Genomic DNA, 21,546 nt, shown 5'->3' on the forward strand with positions numbered 1-21,546 from the left:
TCCTTTATTTTATATTTAATTGCACTTCTAATTATCGCACTTTATTTTATTGTATTTTATTTCATCGCACTTTTATTTATCGCAATTTCATTATCGTTATTTACTTTACGCTTTAAATTAAGTCTTTTATTTATTTAATATTTTACATTTTGTTTTAACTGCGACTAAAGTTTTAAAAATCGACAAACCGGTCATTAAACAGTAAAAACCCCCCTTTATAATAATAATATTACTTATATATATATTTGTATTTTTATAAATTAAACTAATATAGCGTTAAGCTTTGTTTAAAGATTTTTTTTTCCCTGTGAAACGAACCGGACTTACTAAAAACTACACTACTGTACGATTAGGTACACTGCTTATAAGTGTTGTAGCAAGGTTTAAATATATCCATTCTCTAAATAAATAAATATCTTGTGTAAAATTGTATCGTATTTAATAGTATTTTCCTGCTAAAATTTAATAGTATTTTATACCCCCTAGCTTTAACATCAAGTACACCTTGTTCTATTTACAAGGGATATTCGTTTAAAATATAAAAGGTGAAGACAAAAGACAGATTCGACGAATTGAAGACGCAAACGACCAAAAAGCTCAAAAGTACAAAATACAATCAAAGAGGTTCCAATTATTGATAAGAAACGTCTCGAAATTACAAGAGTACAAGATTCAAAATGCAAAGTACAAGATATTAAATTGTACGCACGGACGTTCAAAAATCCAGAACCGGGACCAGAGTCAACTCTCAACGCTCGACGCAACGGACTAAAAATTACAAGTCAACTATGCACATAAATATAATATAATATTTAAATAATTACTAAAATTATTTATATATTATATTTATTTATATAATCCGTCGACAAGCTAGGAGCCAAGGCTTGGTGAGCTGTAAAAACAAACTCCGCGACTCGCGGAGTTTGAAGAAGGAAAGGGCCGCGAGTCGCGGAGATCCCCTGGACGAAAATTCCTATAAAAGCCAGCGCAGTTCGACGTAAAAAATATCATATAATCTATCTCTCTCTCAATATATACGTAATTATATATATATATATATATATATATATATATATATATATAATTTATATTTTAATTTTAATTTTAATTTTAAATCCTAATAATAAGGGTATGTTAGCGAATGTTGTAAGGGTGTAAGTCGAAATTCTGTCCGTGTAACGCTACGCTATTTTTAATCATTGTAAGTTATGTTTATATTATTTTCATTGACGTCTCGTAGCTAAGTTATTATTATGCTTATTTAAATCGAAGTAATCATGATGTTGGACTAATTACTAAAATTGGGTAATTGGGCTTTGTACCATAATTGGGGTTTGGATAAAAGAACGACACTTGTGAAAATTAGACTATGGGCTATTAATGGGTTTTATATTAACTAAACAATACCTTGTTAATTTAATATACAAACTTATAATTTGACGTATTTATATTTAACCACATACGCTTGACTGGGTACGGTGGGCGGGATATCTATAAATATCAATAATTATTCATTTTACCGGACACGGAACTGGATTAATAGTTAACAGACTTGTTGAAACAGGGGTGAATTACATTCAAGGGTAATTGGTGTAATTGTTAACAAAGTAGTAAAACCTTGGTTTACACACAGTCGATAACCTGGTGTATTCATTAAACAAAGTATTAAAACCTTGTTACAATTCGAATCCCCAATTAGTTGGAATATTTAACTTCGGGAATAAGAATAATTTGACGAAGGCTTTCGCTCTTTATATTTATGACTGATGGACTATTATGGACAAATCTGTATGGACATATTAAATAATCCAGGACAAAGAAAAATTAACCCATGGGCATAAAACTAAAATCAACACGTCAAACATCATGATTACGGAAGTTTAAATAAGCATAATTCTTTTATTTCATATTTAATTTCCTTTATTTTATATTTAATTGCACTTCTAATTATCGCACTTTATTTTATTGTATTTTATTTCATCGCACTTTTATTTATCGCAATTTCATTATCGTTATTTACTTTACGCTTTAAATTAAGTCTTTTATTTATTTAATATTTTACATTTTGTTTTAACTGCGACTAAAGTTTTAAAAATCGACAAACCGGTCATTAAACGGTAAAAACCTCCCTTTATAATAATAATATTACTTATATATATATTTGTATTTTTATAAATTAAACTAATATAGCTTTAAGCTTTGTTTAAAGATTTTTTTTTCCCTGTGGAACGAACCGGACTTACTAAAAACTACACTACTGTACGATTAGGTACAATGCCTATAAGTGTTGTAGCAAGGTTTAAGTATATTCATTCTCTAAATAAATAAATATCTTGTGTAAAATTGTATCGTATTTAATAGTATTTTCCTGCTAAAATTTAATAGTATTTTATACCCCCTAGCTTTAACATCAAGTATTTTTAGCGCCGCTGCCGGGGAACTTAAAATCTAGCTTAAAAGCCGGAAGCGTATCGCTATATATATATATATAAAAAAAGATTTTTATTTTTAGTTTACTTTTATAAAAATACGTTTTTGTAAAAATACGTTTTAAATATTCGAAAACATAGAAAAGAAAACAAAAATATAAATATTTTTAAGAGTTTGTTAAATATTTAAGTTTTATAAAGTTTCTTTATTTTTATTTTATAAAAATATAAGTCTTATTTAAATATTTTGTTTTTATTAAAAACATAAAAAAAACCGAAAGAAAAAATATATATATATATAAATCTAGTTTTAAGATTTTTATTTATAAAATTATAAAATATTTCTATTTTAGTTTTTAAGTATAAGTTTTTATTATATAAATATTTTATTTATTTATTAAAATATATATTATATATATATATATATATATATATATATATATATATATATATATATATATATATATATATATATATATATATATATACGTTGAACCTGTCAAACGAAACAACCTGATCTGAAATTTGAAATCCCGCGACTCGCGGAGTTTTCCAGCTTCGAGAATCGCGACTCACGGAGACACTCTGACACGGGTACACAGAACCCTAAAATCGCATTAATTACGGGTTTTTATTTTTATTATTTAAATTTAACCCTAATTAGGTTTGATTATTTTAATTAATTTAGTTTAGTTTATTTATTATTTTGTATTTTTAATTTTAATTAGTTTAATTAGTTTATAAAATTAATAGTTTTATAAAATAAATAATATAAAAATAATATTTTTATAAAAATTGTAATTTTTACAACTTTTAGTATATTTTTATAATTTGTTCATTTTTATTCATTTTAGCGTAACTTTTGTACTTTTCGCTCGTATTTAGTTTTAAGCTTAGTTTTTGTCATAGTTATTTTTATTTCTAGATTTTTAGGCTTTGCCGTAAAATCCCTTAAGTGCTTTTTCTTTAGACTAAGATTTAGGTGCTTTAGAATTTTTCGACGCCTTTTACCTATGTATCAATTATCACTCCAATTAGTAATCTCAATTTGCGATTATAATTTTAAGTTAGTGATAGTAATAAGGTTGGGTTAGTCGAGTGTTTTTAAATTTAATAGTCATTTTTTTTTCTTTCTTATTTTTCGACGCCTTTTATTTTTCGATCTTTTCTTTTTCGACCTTTTTCGACGCGCTCTTTTTCTTTCTTATTTCTCGCTATTCTAGTTTTTAGGACTTAGAATTTTCTCTACTTCTTATCTAAATTTCTTAAAATTATGAAAATTTATTTAAGTGGTTAAATTGATAGACATCAAAATTTTCTGGTTCGTAGTAATAGTTGGATTTGTACGTGGACCAGGTTATTGGAGCCAAACAGTCCTCAATTATATTGAAACCAAACGAATCCTGCCCCTCTGCTGCATCTTTTGGCTATTCGAAATGTGGGCAAATTCAGAAAAGTCTATTAATTGGATAACTTATATAATTTTTCTTTCCTTTTAAAAAACTAATAGGATATTCAATGAATGCACCGAGCAAGACGTTCACCACCTTTTGTACGTTCACCACCAGTAACTCGATCAAGACATTCAGCAAATATTGTCGCCGTTGATTTTTCTTTAGAATCGTCATCCAGTCAACCAAGTACTCCAATTCAAATTTCCGATAATCCATTTTTTAAACCCGACCTCACAATTGAGAATCCGGAGAATATTCAGGGACGATTCATAGATCCTGAACCATTAATTTTTCCTCCGGAACCACCAATCATTCAAACAGAGATTGTTGAGGAACGAACCATTAAATCAGAATCCTCTAGTGATTCCGATTCAACAAATTCAATTATGGAGAATCTGGAACCTTTAAGCATGGAAGACCGAATGAGAGCTAAACGCACTGGCCAAGGTCACGCAATTACTCATCCTGACATTAATGCGGAAGATTATGAAATCAAAGGACAAATTCTACACATGGTGACTAATCAATGCCAATTTAGTGGTGCGCCGAAGGAAGATCCAAATGAACATCTTCGTACCTTTAATAGGATCTGCACACTATTTAAAATAAAAGAAGTTGAGGATGAACAGATATATCTCATGTTATTTCCCTGGACTTTAAAGGGAGAAGCCAAAGATTGGTTGGAATCGTTACCTGAAGGGGCAATTGATACATGGGATGTTTTAGTTGAAAAATTTCTTAAACAATTCTTTCCGGCATCTAAAGCCGTAAGACTTCAAGGAGAAATTGTTACGTTCACACAGAAGCCAAATGAAACTCTATATGAGGCGTGGACTAGATTTGGAAAGTTATTAAGAGGATGTCCGCAACATGGTTTAGACACATGTCAAATAGTACAAATATTCTACCAAGGATGCGATATCACTACAAAGAAAGACATAGATATTGCAGCTGGTGGTTCTATTATGAAGAAAACCGAAACTGATGCTTATAAAATTATTGATAACACTGTTTCCCACTCACATGAGTGGCACCAAGAAAAAGATATCGTTAGATCATCTAAAGCAGCTTGAGCCGATTCTAGCCATGACTTAGATTCCATTTCTGCAAAGATAGATGCTGTCGAGAGACGTATGGAAAAGATGACTAAGGATATTCACTCAATACGAATTAGTTGTGAGCAGTGTGGAGGACCACATTTGACAAAAGATTGTCTCAGTATTGAACTAACAATGGAACAAAGAGAGAATATTTCATACATAAACCAAAGGCCTGGAAATAATAATCAGAATAATTATCAACCGCCAAGACCGATTTACAATCAAAACCAGAATTATAACCGAAATGTTCCATACAACGATCAACAAGGTCCTAGCAATCAACAAGTATCCAATAATACTTACAACCAGCAAAGACCTAATTTTCAAAACAAACCACCACAAACCGATGATAAAAAGCCAAATTTAGAAGATATGATGACAAAGCTAGTTGAAACTCAAACGCAGTTTTTCACATCTCAGAAACAAACTAATGAACAAAATGCTCACGCATTTAGAAATCAACAAGCTTCTATTCAAAATTTGGAACAAGAAGTAAGTAATCTAGCAAGGTTAATAGGTGAAAGAAAACCGGGAAGTCTACCTAGTGATACAAATGCTAACCCCCGGAATGAAACAGCTAAAGCCATTACCACAAGAAGTGGTATTACACTTAAACCACCTGAAATACCTGTAATTTCTGAGGAAGCTATTCCTACTCCACAAGAACCACAACCTGAACAAGATAAGAAAAAAGAACCGGTAGTTGAAAAGGTTAATGAAGATAACACAGTTAAGGCTAAACCTTATGTTAAACCATATCAACCACCACTTTCTTACCCGAGTAAAATGAAAAAAGAGAAACTTGAAGCCGAGCAATCCAAATTCTTAGATATGTTTAAACAGATAAATGTAAATCTTCCTTTCATTGATGTAATTTCAGGAATGCCTAGATATGCTAAATTTCTGAAAGATCTAATCACGAATAGAAAGAAAATGGAAGAACTCTCGGCTGTTACTATGAATGCTAATTGTTCAGCAATGCTGTTGAACAAGATACCAGAAAAATTATCTGATCCAGGATGTTTCACAATTCCATGTTTTCTGGGTAGTCTTAGTTCAATAGAAGCATTGGCAGACTTAGGTGCTAGTATAAATTTAATGCCGTATTCACTATACGCTAAACTAGACCTTGGAGAATTGAAACCAACAAGAATAAGCATACAACTAGCCGATCGATCAATAAAATATCCTAGAGGGATAATGGAGAACATGCTAGTTAAAGTTGGTACTTTAGTATTTTCAGTAGATTTTGTTGTTCTGGACATGGAAGAAGATTCTCAAGTTCCTCTCATATTAGGAAGACCATTCTTAAACACGGCTAAAGCAATGATAGACGTGTTTGGTAAGAAACTGACCCAAAGTATAGAGGACGAGAGTGTTACCTTTTCAGTTGATAGAGCAATGCAACAACCGCAATCTGCAGATGATACATGTTATTATATTCAAACTATAGATTCACATGCAGAATTATTAGAAGAATTTCCAGAATTACAAGGAACGGGAGAATGTTCTTTAGGAGAAGGAACTGAACCAATTGATGAAGCTGAAATGTTAGCTACACTAATAGCTAATGGATATGAACCAACAACAGAAGAAATTCAAATGCTAAAAGAAGAAGACAGATATCGATATAAATCATCGATAGAAGAACCTCCGACATTAGAGTTAAAGCCACTTTCAAACCATTTGGAATACGCTTATTTACATGGTGAATCTGAGTTACCTGTAATAATATCGTCTTCTCTTACTGAAAATGAGAAATCACAACTCATTTCTGTGTTGAAAGCTCATAAATCAGCCATTGCATGGAAGATTCATGATATTAAAGGAATAAGTCCTTCGTATTGCACACATAAAATCCTTATGGAAGAAGGTCATAAAACATATGTGCAACGCCAACGAAGACTAAATCCTAATACGCAAGATGTTGTTAAAAAAGAAATTATTAAACTGCTAGATGCGGGTTTAATTTATCCAATTTCTGATAGTCCATGGGTAAGCCCAGTTCAATGCGTGCCTAAGAAGGGTGGCATGACTGTCATTACAAATGAGAAAAATGAGCTTATTCCTACTAGGACTGTAACAGGATGGTGTGTTTGTATTGATTATAGAAAATTAAATGACGCCACCAGAAAAGATCACTTTCCCTTACCTTTCATTGATCAAATGTTGGAAAGATTAGCCGGAAACAGTTACTATTGTTTTCTTGATGGATTTTCCGGATACTTTCAAATTCCAATAGCACCCGAAGACCAAGAGAAAACCACATTCACATGCCCTTATGGTACTTTTTCTTACAAACGCATGCCATTTGGACTTTGCAACGCCCCTGCAACCTTTCAAAGGTGCATGATGGCGATTTTTCATGACATGATAGAAGAATGCATGGAAGTTTTCATGGATGACTTTTCAGTCTTCGGTGATACATTTGAATCATGTCTAGCTAATCTTGAACGAATGCTGATTAGATGCGAACAATCAAATCTAGTACTTAATTGGGAGAAATGCCATTTCATGATTAAAGAAGGCATCGTTCTTGGACATAAAATTTCAAAGGAAGGAATTGAAGTGGATAGAGCTAAAGTAGATGTAATTGCTAAACTTCCACATCCCACCAATGTTAGAGGAGTTAGGAGTTTTCTAGGGCATGCCGGTTTTTACCGACGTTTCATAAAAGATTTTTCTAAAATTGCCACTCCTATGAATAAACTCCTAGAAAAGGATGCTCCATTCATCTTTTCAGATGAATGTATCAAATCTTTTAATATTCTTAAAGAGAAACTCACTAATGCGCCGATCATGATAACACCAAATTGGAATCTACCGTTTGAACTAATGTGCGATGCAAGTGATTTTGCAATGGGAGCCGTTTTAGGACAAACGATTGAAAAACGATTTCAACCTATTTATTACGCTAGTAAAACGTTACAAGGAGCACAAACAAATTACACAACTACTGAAAAAGAACTCCTTGCTATTGTCTTTGCTTTTGACAAATTTCGTTCATATCTCGTTCTAGCTAAAACGGTGGTCTATACCGACCATTCTGCTCTTAGATACCTATTTTCGAAACAAGATGCTAAACCAAGATTAATCCGTTGGATCTTACTCTTACAAGAATTCGATATTGAAATCCGAGATAAAAGAGGAGCAGAAAATCTCGCCGCTGATCATCTTTCTCGTCTTGAAAATCCCGAATTAGAAGTTCTAAATGAATCGGCCATACAAGACAACTTTCCTGATGAATAACTATTGAAGATAGATTATAATGAAATTCCATGGTTTGCAGACTATGCAAACTACTTAGTATGTGGATTCCTTGAAAAAGGATTGTCGTACCAAAAACGAAAGAAATTTTTTAGTGATATAAAACACTATTTCTGGGAAGATCCACATTTGTTTAAAAGTTGTCCAGATGGAATAATACGTCGATGTGTATTCGGAGATGAAGCTAGTAAAATCTTAAACCATTGTCACACAGGACCAACAGGAGGGCATTATGGGCCTCAACTAACAGCAAGAAAAGTTTATGATGCTGGATTCTATTGGCCTACAATTTACAAAGACGCACACCTTCTTTGCAAATCCTGTGATGCTTGTCAAAGGGCTGGAAAAATAAGTCAACGTGATGAAATACCACAAAATGTCATTCAAGTATGTGAAGTATTTGACATTTGGGGTATTGACTTTATGGGTCCATTTCCAAAATCTCATAATAATCTCTACATTCTCGTAGCCATTGATTATGTATCTAAATGGACGGAAGCACAAGCTCTCCCAACTAACGATGCACGAGTTGTAGTCAACTTTTTAAAACGTCTTTTTGCAAGGTTTGGAACACCGAAAGCTTTAATAAGTGATCGGGGTACTCATTTCTGTAATAATCAACTTGAGAAAGTTCTTAAAAGATATGGAGTAACTCATAAAATCTCCACCGCATATCATCCACAAACAAGTGGACAAGTTGAAAATACCAACCGAGCTTTAAAACGTATTCTAGAGAAAACCATAGGATCAAATCCGAAGGAATGGTCCATTAAATTGGAGGATGCACTCTGGGCTTTTAGAACAGCCTACAAAACTCCAATTGGAACCACACCTTTTAAACTCGTTTATGGAAAAGCATGTCATCTTCCAGTAGAAATTGAACACAAAGCATTTTGGGCTTTGAAGACATGTAATCTTGATTTACATGAAGCTGGATGTCTACGGTTAAGTGAACTAAACGAATTAGAAGAATTAAGACATGACGCATACGAAAATTTGTTAATCTATAAGGAAAGAACGAAGAAATGGCATGATAAAAGAATCAGAAGTTCAAAAGAATTTAAAGAAGGAGACAGAGTTCTTCTTTTCAATTCACGATTCAAGCTATTTCCTGGAAAATTGAAATCAAGATGGTCTGGATCATTCATAGTCAAAAGAGTTTTCCCATACAGAACGATAGAATTAATAAATTCAAATGGGATTGAATTTAAAGTTAATGGTCACAGAGTTAAACATTACATACATGGTCTGATGGAAGTTGACAATGAAGTTAATCATAATTTCACCACCCAAGAAAACCTTCAAAATGAAAACATAAATATGTTATCAACAACATATGAAAAATCAAAATTAGAATATATGGAGGATTCAAATTTGAATGATGAAGAAGAATTCTTATACAAACCTCCCATTCCAAGAAACGAAGAAAAATGTGAACAAGAAGTTCAAATAGAAGTGAAAGAACCAAGAAAAGAACACCCGAAAAAGGTTTACAAACCAACTCGACTTACTAAAGCAGGAGACCCGGGTGAATTTATCATTTCTTCCTTGCTTAATGATGGTGCTGTATATAATGGACTCGCAGATTTAGGAGCAAGTGCAAATATTATGCCTCTTTCCTTATACAAAAGATTAGGCATGGGTAAATTAAAACCAACCAAAATAGGTGTTCAATCATTTGACCAAACCATTAAACACCCGGTTGGAATAGCAAATAATTTACTTGTTAACGTGGGAAGTTTGACCTTTGTTGCAAACTTCATAGTGATTAATATGGAGAAAAACCTTGATATTCCTCTAATTCTAGGTCGCCCATTTTTAGCAACCACCGAGGCATTCATTGATGTAAGAAAAGGTAGAATGACACTTAGGGATGGTGATACATCGATCACCTTTGTGAACCGAAGTTTAGATCTCCACCAACCAAAACTGTTAGACCAATAAAAACGCATAAGTGTGGGGAAGATGAAGAAACACTTAATGATGATCCAATCACAAAGAATGCCGTTGATGATACGAAATTAGATGAACCCATTTTTAACAGTTCAACGAAGAAACTTTATAAACGGATTCACGATGCTAAGATTAAAGGAAACTTTAAGTTATGTAACCGATTAATATCCAATTTATCGTCAAAAGAAAAGGCGATGTTAGTTCAATTTGTGAAAGTTACGGAGGAAATCAACAAATGGATTAAAGTAAAAGTCAAAGATATACAAGTTGTTGATGATTCAATTGAAAATAATGTTAATCACAATTTCAACTAAGTATAGGGAGGTTTATGTATTTCTGTTAGAGTTAGATTTTCTGTTTTCGTGTAGTTCTCGAAAATGGAACTCGAATGGTCTTTCCCTAGCAGACCCTAAAGAACTAGTCTTCTCCCCCCATTCTGAATTTTTATTTTTTTTAGGTTTTTACGAAATGAAGACTTCCTGTGAACTAAACCATGGTCTAATGCTACACGCTTTGATCACTAAACGTAATAATGACACACTTCCGAGTGAAATAGTATCATTAATCAGAGGTAAATTGGACGGAGTAAGAAAAGAATCCAGATACGAAGATAATAAGTTACAATTTGGTAAAGGAAAATCAAAATCCGCAGCGAAAAGAAGAGCACGACACCTTGAAAAATGTCACAAATGCGGAAAATGGTCACATGGAGGTAAATGTTCAAATAATCAAACTTATTCAAACACCGAATTTGTTACTTTATGCAGAGACGGACCGTTCATATGTTTAGAAGAAAAAACACTGAATGCTCGAGGTTACGCCTATGTAGCTATGGAAAACCAATTAAACCGACTATCTTGTGAGTGGGATAGATCGTATCACTAAGAATACTATCTCACAGGTAAGTCTGTACAGTTTTTATTTTTATTTTTATTTTTAACCTTTTGATAATAAACGCTAATTTGTTCGCTATAAAGTATTAAATTGGTATTGAATAAAATTAGGTTTGGCGACCGAAATTATTGATATCATTCAAAAATATATTACATCACTGCGAAATTTAACGTTTATTCTTAAGGTATAAATATCTTTAATCAATCAAACCAAAATATTTCAAAAATTCGTCATGAGTTAAATTAGGTCATTGAACCGAAATTACTTTACCGAAAAGAGGGGCGTATATTTTTGATAATATTTGATTGATTAAAGTGGGATAAAAGACCAAAAAGATTTTTAATTTTATTTTTACCATGTTTTTAAAATTAATATATAAATATTAAATTAATATTGTAAACTTTTTAAATTAATATATTTAAAATTGTAAATATTTGAACAATTGATATTTTTAAGTTTGTATGTATAAAAACAAAAATATAATATAAGTTTGGAGTGAATTTATAATATGAATCTTTAATTAAGTTTGGTGTGAATTTTTAATTTTAAATATGAATTTTTAATTTTATATTTAAGTTGTGTGAATTTAAAAACTAAAATTTACTTTTTCTCATTAAGTTAAAAATATGATTTTTAAAAATTCGTCGTAAGTTGAAGACTAGGTCGTTGAACCGAAATTGCTTTACCCGAGGGAGGGACGAGAACTTTTATTATCATTATTTTTAATCTTATTGAATTAAAGTATGCCAAAAACATTAAAAAACCCAAAAAAAAATCTTAGCTTTTAAAACAATCGCTACAAAAAGACAAATTTTAAAATTTTGTCGAAGGACGGACTAGGACATCGATCCGAAACGACCTCGTCCTAAAACAAAGGAAAACAAAATTTTAAATTTATTTTATATTTGTTTTATAAGTTAAGGCTTATTTAAAAAAAAAAATCGACGCGACTCGCGGAGTTTGAAGTGAAAAACCACCGCGACTCGCGGAGCTTGCGAAATCCAGGAAAAAAAAATAAAACGAGCTGAATAGACAGCTCCTTCCCCATTTCCACAAAATACTGCGAAATACACACACAAACACATCTCAAATTCGCAATTTTTCACCATTTTTCATCAAATCTTTTACAAAATCATGTTGAGAAGGATGCTATCAAGGAATTACTCAAGAAAAACGATAAATTTCTACACCTAAACACCATTTAATCCGAAAATTAGTGTTCTTGAGCAAATTTTATACCCAATTCGATTTTGATGCTTTTTAGTGTAATTATGCTTAAATTGCTTATGTATTATGCTTGTATAACCTAGATTGATGCTATTTAACATGATTAGAAACCTTAAACTTCAAATTTTGAGTAATCTAGGGTTTGTGTTCTTGAGCAAATTTGGGGCTTTTTGATATAAACAGGTTATGGCCAATTTTTGTCATGAATTATTGCTAAATTAAGTAGTGTAACATGTTTAGGTAGTTAAATGATCCAAACTTTGAGCCTAAACATGATTTTTGAGAATTAAAGTGGACTTTTTCAAGTCTAAAATTCATGAACTTGATTTTTGAGAGATAATGCCATTTAAAACTTGTTTAATTGCTAGTAATGATTATTTTGACATGTTATTTGAGTTGAATGCTTATGAACTTGGCGAACATTTTCGTATATGCTTATTTGAAAAAGTGTAGATTTGATAAAAATATGAAAATGATATAAGTTTGATATAAATTGGACATGTCATTGTAATTATTTTGATTGATGATTTTGCTGACACTAATGCATATTTGGATGCACAAAAATTGTGTTTGATGTGTTTTGCAGACTGAAAGGGGTGAATCTTCATCCCAAGCTCGCAATGCTCCTCCTGAGAATGCGGAACAACAGGATGTTGATAGCTATTACAAACAAGATATACCTCACCCAGTTATGACATTTTCAGATATGCACGTGGAAAATTTGCACCCAAACTTGAGAATAGACAGACGTTGGATAGATTATCCAAAATACCAAAGGGCCTTGCATTCTCTTCATTCTAAAGCTGTTGAAGTACCTAGGGTAATAGAATGGGCACCGTTAGAAGCTGTAGAATTGGCCGAGCCAATTAGGGAATTACTTACACAGAGGTATGGTAATTCTACTTTTAACGATTGGGTACGATTATTCAACATGCGTAGACCTGTATATAAAGTATGGTGTGAAGAATTATTGTGTAGTATAGAAATAAATGATCGGGTAGTTAGTTTAACCGATCGATCTTTTATTAGATTTTTGTTAGGAGGTTCGATGCGCCACATGTCTTTACTAGACATGGCTCAGGCTTTACGTATATATACGCCTGAGGAGTTAGCATCTGCCGATTGTAGATGGTTGATATTGAACGGTAGGAAAATTGATGAAAATTTTGATACGCATGGTGTATGGAGTCAAATGACTAGCCATCACCGATTTAAAGGGAGAAATTACTCTTATTTGGATATAGATAGAGCAGAGTTAAGAGTAATTCATAGGTTTTTAGCTAATTCGATTACACAAAGAGGTAAGAATAAGGAAAAGGTAAATGAACAGGATTTGTTTTACCACATGTGTATTCGAGACCCACAAAGCGCTGTAAGTATACCTTATTGTGTGGGTTATTATTTATCAGCTATGGTTAGGGGGATGAGACCGCACAGTATAATAGGAGGTGGTATATTTATTACTTTGATTGCTGAATATCTCAATGTGGATATAAGTCGGGGGGGATTATTAATCGAAGAACCAGAACCCCGCGATACAATTGGTTTAAATGTATACCATGGTGCTGAAGTTTTGAAGAGGCGAAATAACGCCGCAGTACGATATAATGGTAGACATCCACAGGTTGAGAGAAACCAACAGCAAGGTAATGTGGGAGGGGGAAATGAAATAACAGAAATGCAAAGGTTTATAGCTTCTCAAGAGTATGAAAATGCTAGACATCGAGCATTTGAAGATTGGCAAGTTCATCAAAACCAAATCATAGCTCATTGCCAACATGTAGGTAGAAACTATATTCCTACTCCATCGCCTATATTTCCTCCCTGGTCTATAGAGATGCAACCATCGTATCCTACTTATAACCCAGCTGAAGCATTTTATAACACATATGGTTATGCATGGAACCCCTACTGGTATCAGTATCATCCCTAGTTTATTTAGTTTTATTTATTTTATTATTTGTAATGTTGATACATTTAATACTTATGTTAATATTGTAATAGTTTTTATAATTTTCTAACTTTTATTATTAGATTTTAATAATTTTTGAATGTGGGGTAATATACCAAACTTCAAAAATATGTATATATATTTGCAGTTTATCTTATGTACACAACAGGGTAAAACAACGCATTTTCAAAGACTGGCATTAAGTTCAGCAAAAGCAACTAATTTTGACGACAAGATGAAAAATAAATGTGATATAACAACAAGACGGAATGAACAAATGATATGCACCATTTATCATTCAGCAAACAAACGCCAATATGTTTGGAAACTTTGGTAAAATTTAATCATTTCTACGCTAATCACCCTCAATAATTTAAATTGTTACTGATTTCTTGCAAATGAGGGCATTGCAAGATCTTAAGTGTGGGAAGGGGTTAAATTCTTTCGGAATTTTTAAAATTTTTATCTTAAACACTTGGTTACCATTAGAAATACTAGTAAAGCAGTAGTTGTATTAGAATCTAGTGCTCTCTGATAACAAAGAACAGCCCTAGTCTTATATACTGACTACCCAATTCTAGTAAAAAATTTTAAAATTTTCAATTAAATGAACTCAAAATCATGTTTATACATATTTATGAACAATAAAACTAGGTGTTAACATCGAAATTATTGTTACCTTGGAAAGGACATAAATTGAGAAACAAACCAAAATGTTAGAATTCATTTAAGAATGGAATAGAGAAAAATAAAAAGGCAAAGAAAAGAAAATAAAGGCCAAGTGTGGGAAATTTTTACCAAGTTATTCAAAATATATATCACATATTTCTGTAACAAATAATTGAAAATACTTTTGTTTTGAACGATAATTAACTATTTTACCCGATTTACTGTAAGAAAGATGGATCTACACAATGAATCAATTCCATCATTAAAAGGAAGTAAAGTCTTCCGAAAAAGAAACGCGCTTCTTGATTTAGGTCATGAAGTTGTCGTCCAGACCAGCTGTAGGTTGATGAAAAATCTAGAAAAGTCATCACTAAAATCAGCAGGAAATCCACGGACCTCAGCATCAAACAGGGTCGCCAAGTGGTCAGACTTATCCTAACCATGAGAGGATCTGTCTTGTAAAATGGGGAGGACGCCGTGCAAATTAGCTGGATAAGACTAATGAATCAGATCCCCAGAAAGGATAATCTCCTTAAAAATCAAAAATCAGCTTTTAAGACTGATATTACTCAATCCTAGAGATTAACCTTAAAGATTGAGAATTCAAACTCATGGAATTCGATGATATCTAAACTCGAGCTTGAACGAGAAAATATTTTGATCAAATTAAAACCGATTTGTTTTCTGAAAACCCATTTTTAATGCGTTCATTACCATTGAACGTAAAATCCTAGGAATTCACCTGGAATTCATTAGGTCACCTGAACCAAATCGGGTGTCAACCGTAAGAACGGTGGTTGCATAGTATGGTCAAAGACAGGACCTTGTGCCAGACCGAAAAATTATAAGGGTGAGCTTTACTATTGCTCCTACAAAGGATAGTAATTGCGTCTGACACGTTATAGACCATAATTAAAAGCATGTCAGGGGACATTGCCTTAAACAGTGCTTGTTCAACGCTTTCCTTTACAACCGGACGGTAGTTTACCGAAAGGTAATATACGGAACAAGTAAACTGTATGTGTTGCTTTCCCAATACAAGGTTAGCAAGTGGGTGACACAAAACCACAAGTTTTGAGCTAAAATTTCAAATCTGAAACCCACCAAACCCACAAAAAGAATTTGCAAACACCGGTGAAGGGTTATTCCGAAAAACTTATCTAGGGTAAAAGCTAGATTGAATTTTCAAAAAGATCAAATGTTTTCATAAAGATCCAATTTCCTTAAAGGATCTAAATTTTATAGTCATGTGGGACTGTAAACCACATCGTTACTACCATTGTTTATACCACCGTAAAGAAATCACTGATGTACAAAGTGTGAAGAATAAAGAAGTGATTCTAGTATTTCAAGACTATATTGCTTGAGGACAAGCAACGCTCAAGTGTGGGAATATTTGATAATGCTAAAAACGAACATATATTTCATAGCATTATTCCTCAAGAAAGACAAGCTTTTAGTTGCAATTGTTCTATTTACAAGTGATATTCGTTTAAAATATAAAAGGTGAAGACAAAAGACAGATTCGACGAATTGAAGACGCAAACGACCAAAAAGCTCAAAAGTACAAAATACAATCAAAGAGGTTCCAATTATTGATAAGAAACGTCTCGAAATTACAAGAGTATAAGATTCAAAACGCAAAGTACAAGATATTAAATTGTACGCAAGGACGTTCAAAAATCCGGAACCGGGACCAGAGTCAACTCTCAACGCTCGACGCAACGGACTAAAAATTACAAGTCAACTATGCACATAAATATAATATAATATTTAAATAATTACTAAAATTATTTATATATTATATTTATTTATATAATCCGTCGACAAGCTAGGAGCCAAGGCTTGGTGAGCTGTAAAAACAAACTCCGCGACTCGCGGAGTTTGAAAAAGGAAAGGGCCGCGAGTCGCGGAGATCCCCTGGACGAAAATTCCTATAAAAGCCAGCGCAGTTCGACGTAAAAAATATCATATAATCTATCTCTCTCTCAATATATACGTAATTATATATATATAATTTATATTTTAATTTTAATTTTAATTTTAAATCCTAATAATAAGGGTATGTTAGCGAATGTTGTAAGGGTGTAAGTCGAAATTCTGTCCGTGTAACGCTACGCTATTTTTAATCATTGTAAGTTATGTTTATATTATTTTCATTAATGTCTCGTAGCTAAGTTATTATTATGCTTATTTAAATCGAAGTAATCATGATGTTGGGCTAATTACTAAAATTGGGTAATAGGGCTTTGTACCATAATTGGGGTTTGGATAAAAGAACGACACTTGTGGAAATTAGACTATGGGCTATTAATGGGTTTTATATTAACTAAACAATACCTTGTTAATTTAATATACAAACTTATAATTTGACGTATTTATATTTAACCACATACGCTTGACTGGGTACGGTGGGCGGGATATCTATAAATACCAATAATTATTCATTTTACCGGACACGGAACTAGATTAATAGTTAATAGACTTGTTGAAACAGGGGTGAATTACATTCAAGGGTAATTGGTGTAATTGTTAACAAAGTAGTAAAACCTTGGTTTACACGCAGTCGATAACCTGGTGTATTCATTAAACAAAGTATTAAAACCTTGTTACAATTCGAATCCCCAATTAGTTGGAATATTTGACTTCGGGAATAAGAATAATTTGACGAAGGCTTTCGCTCTTTATATTTATGACTGATGGACTATTATGGACAAATCCGTATGGACATATTAAATAATCCAGGACAAAGAACAATTAACCCATGGGCATAAAACTAAAATCAACACGTCAAACATCATGATTACAGAAGTTTAAATAAGCATAATTCTTTTATTTCATATTTAATTTCCTTTATTTTATATTTAATTGCACTTCTAATTATCGCACTTTATTTTATTGTATTTTATTTCATCGCACTTTTATTTATCGCAATTTCATTATCGTTATTTACTTTACGCTTTAAATTAAGTCTTTTATTTATTTAATATTTTACATTTTGTTTTAACTGCGACTAAAATTTTAAAAATCGACAAACCGGTCATTAAACGGTAAAAACCCCCCTTTATAATAATAATATTACTTATATATATATTTGTATTTTTATAAATTAAACTAATATAGCGTTAAGCTTTGTTTAAAGATTTTTTTTCCCTGTGGAACGAACCGGACTTACTAAAAACTACACTACTGTACGATTAGGTACACTGCCTATAAGTGTTGTAGCAAGGTTTAAGTATATCCATTCTCTAAATAAATAAATATCTTGTGTAAAATTGTATCGTATTTAATAGTATTTTCCTGCTAAAATTTAATAGTATTTTATACCCCCTAGCTTTAACATCACCTACCACAAGTAAGATTTTGATCCCCGTTTAGTGAGCATTTTTGTGTATCGAAGATACTCCCATACCAGTTAGCGATTGCTTTGAAAGTCGATTCCTGCCAATTCAAGACTGGCACTCCCATGATTGAAAGCCAAGTTAAACGACCTGGATTTTTAGTCATTTTCCCCTACTTCTTGATATTACTGACCCATCTTCGGATGTTATGACCCTCATTGTTGATTAGCATATTGGCCATCTCCTCCGAGTCACATATCAGCATCACATCTAATCCTCCCAAAAATTTAATATCCACGTTTCTCATCCCCTCAACTTCGCATATGGTGCGAAGTTGAAGGAGTACTTCAACACTTTTGACCTCTCCCATAACAGCTTTCTCGAGGTATTCCATGTTATGATTATCTTCAGCTAAAGTAATGACTCTTTCTTTTCCTGCGAATGAGTAACTTTGTATGTGTGGTTGCTCCTCTGTCAGGTTCTTTTTTACCCATTGTTGTCTACCTTTGTTGAGGTTATTGCCCACAACCTCGTTATATCCCCTATGATCAGTATATGCATTGTTGCCCTCCACCCAAGCAGATTTTTGTCCACCTTGATTCGCCTCGTTGTTTTTCTTTTCAAAAGGTTTCTGCTTATCTTCCTGAAATCCAGCATCAATCTTCTTCCTCTCATTTGCTTTGAATGCATGTAAAGGCCACTCATCGATGAAAAGATTGTTCAGTCTTTTTAGGAAAGTGATTTCATCATTTATCCCCTCAAATCTCAGGAATGCAAACCTGTGACCGTTTTGTAACCTCTTCTTTGCAATATACACGTCTCTAAACCCTCCTTGTGGCTTGAAGAATTTCCAGAAATCTGAGATGCCCCATGACTCCGGAAAATTGTACACCATGAACGATGATATCCTTGAGTTATCTGACCACATAAATCGATCTTTATAGCCGTTACCGTTGTACTTCCTCCGATTACCAGCATCCTGTTGTTCATCATTTAACTTAGATTTGTTTCGATTTCTCCTTGATACAGTTTCCCACCCACTCTCTTGGTTTTCTCTCTCAAGATTTTCTCTCTCAAGGTTGTCTCTCTCACACATTTTCTCTCTCTTTTCCAAGTTTTTTTTTTTTTTCGAAACTCAAATGTTTTTTCATTATAGTGCATTATGGATAATAATATTTTTACTTTCATTATTAATAAAAAATTCATTATTAATGCGCATTATGTATTTGTACTATATAAATGCCTAATGGTAATAGATCTATTAAAATTGTTAGTGGAGAACTGGAGATATTATCATTCTAATAAGAATATGGGTTTGAATCATTTTAAGATAATTTAGTGGTTGGACTCTAAACTCTTTGTGAGAAGTCGCGTGTTTAAATTTGAGGTGCCAAGAAAAGGTTCGGAAATGATTATGGACTATTCCAAATGATCCGAACAATGTGTGTTTTGAACATTAAATTTATCTTGGTTTTCTTATTACAAGTTACAACTCCATAACCATACACAAATTGGATACGTTGTTTCTTTTGTCCTCTTTTATCCTTCGATTATGACTTTTTTAATGTCATAAGATTATCCTGGTTGTCACAATGTAAAGAAAAATGTGGCGCTTGGCTAACCATTCACCCAAATTTTATCTAGTTGCGGATCTAAAAATTTAGAGTAGAATATGCAATTTATGATTACATGTTTAATTTTTCATAATTGAAAGCCTTTTTGGGTATGGATTATGTGGGTATATAGACTTGTTTATTCGAATGATACTCAAAGAATGATTTATTACTTTAAACATTTTTTTTTAAGGCGAAAAACATCATATATTAATTGAAAGATCTTCATCAAAACAATGAAGATACATACAATACAAAGGCGGATTGATCACGGCCCAATTGAAAATACAAACTTATAAGGAAGCTAAAAACATAATAAACGTGGATTATCCATCCAAACATAAGATTGTGCTCCGTTGCAAAGCTTGAGATTCGAGGCCCAAAGGAACGTTTTGAGCTTGATGTTACGAACCAAGACCGAACGACACATAAACTTCTCATTGAAAACAAAGTCATTACGTGCCAACCAAATTGCCCAAATAGTCGCGGGACCAATTAGCTTCCAAAACTTTGAAGCCTTAATTCCCATGCCATAAAACCAATCAAACGAAAAAAGCTCGATTGACCCCGGAATCACCCAATAGATTTTCCACCATCTAAACAAATCCGCCCAAATTTTAGACGACCACTTACAATGAACTAAAAGATGGTTGACCGTTTCCACTTCTTCCAAACACCAAATACATAAATTCGATTGAGACGAAGGCAAAATGTGCCTATTAATAAGCACATCTTTAATCGGAATACTATTACGAATTGCGAGCCAATGAAATAACATAACCTTGGACAGAACATTATTTCCCCAAATAACTTTTGGCCAAGATGGAGATGAAACAATATTAGATTGAACAAGTAAGCGAACTGCATCAGAAACTGAAAAGACCCCGTCGGCAGAGGCTGTCCAAACCAGGAGGTCTTCACGATCCAAATTACCCACAACAGGAGCCAACCATCCCATTAGTTCCAACATTTTGATTGAATTATTAAGGGACAGAGGGTGATTTAAATGCAGATCCCACAGCCTCTTATCTTGCTGCTGAGCACGACAGGAACGAAACAGAGAAACAGTAGCAAAAGGGAGAGAGCACTCATCAAACAACGAAGGGAAACGATCTTTTAACACGCACCCATTAAGCCACATATCATGCCAAAACAAAATTAAGTCTCCTTTTCCTAACTTCCACTTCCACACATTCGACCCAACGATACTTTGAAGAGAGGTATCTTGTTGCATATGCACCAAATCTCTCCAAATAGGAGAAATTTGAGAAAAATTAAGAGACGACACATTTAGTGAAAGATTTCTTCCAAAAGCAACCCCAAAAGAAGACGTCACAATGGATTTCCAAAGGCTAGACTTATTAGAATTAAACTTCGCCCACCATTTAGCAAGCATTGCTAAGTTTTTAATACGAAGCGGAGTAACCCCTAACCCGCCCAAATCTTTGGGAAGACACACCGTATCCCACTTCACAAGACATGTTTTCTTTTTGAGGCAATCACCCCCCCCCCCCCCAAAGAAAATTTCGTCGTAATCTTTCTAATTGTTTGATAATAGCCACCGGAGCCTTGTACATAGCCATATAATGAATTGGGAGATTAAAAATCACCGCATTGACCATAACCAATCGACCACCAAACGAAAGAC

The sequence above is a fragment of the Rutidosis leptorrhynchoides genome, chromosome 8 (genome assembly GCF_046630445.1).
Source record: "Rutidosis leptorrhynchoides isolate AG116_Rl617_1_P2 chromosome 8, CSIRO_AGI_Rlap_v1, whole genome shotgun sequence".
Classification (NCBI taxonomy): Eukaryota; Viridiplantae; Streptophyta; class Magnoliopsida; order Asterales; family Asteraceae; genus Rutidosis; species Rutidosis leptorrhynchoides.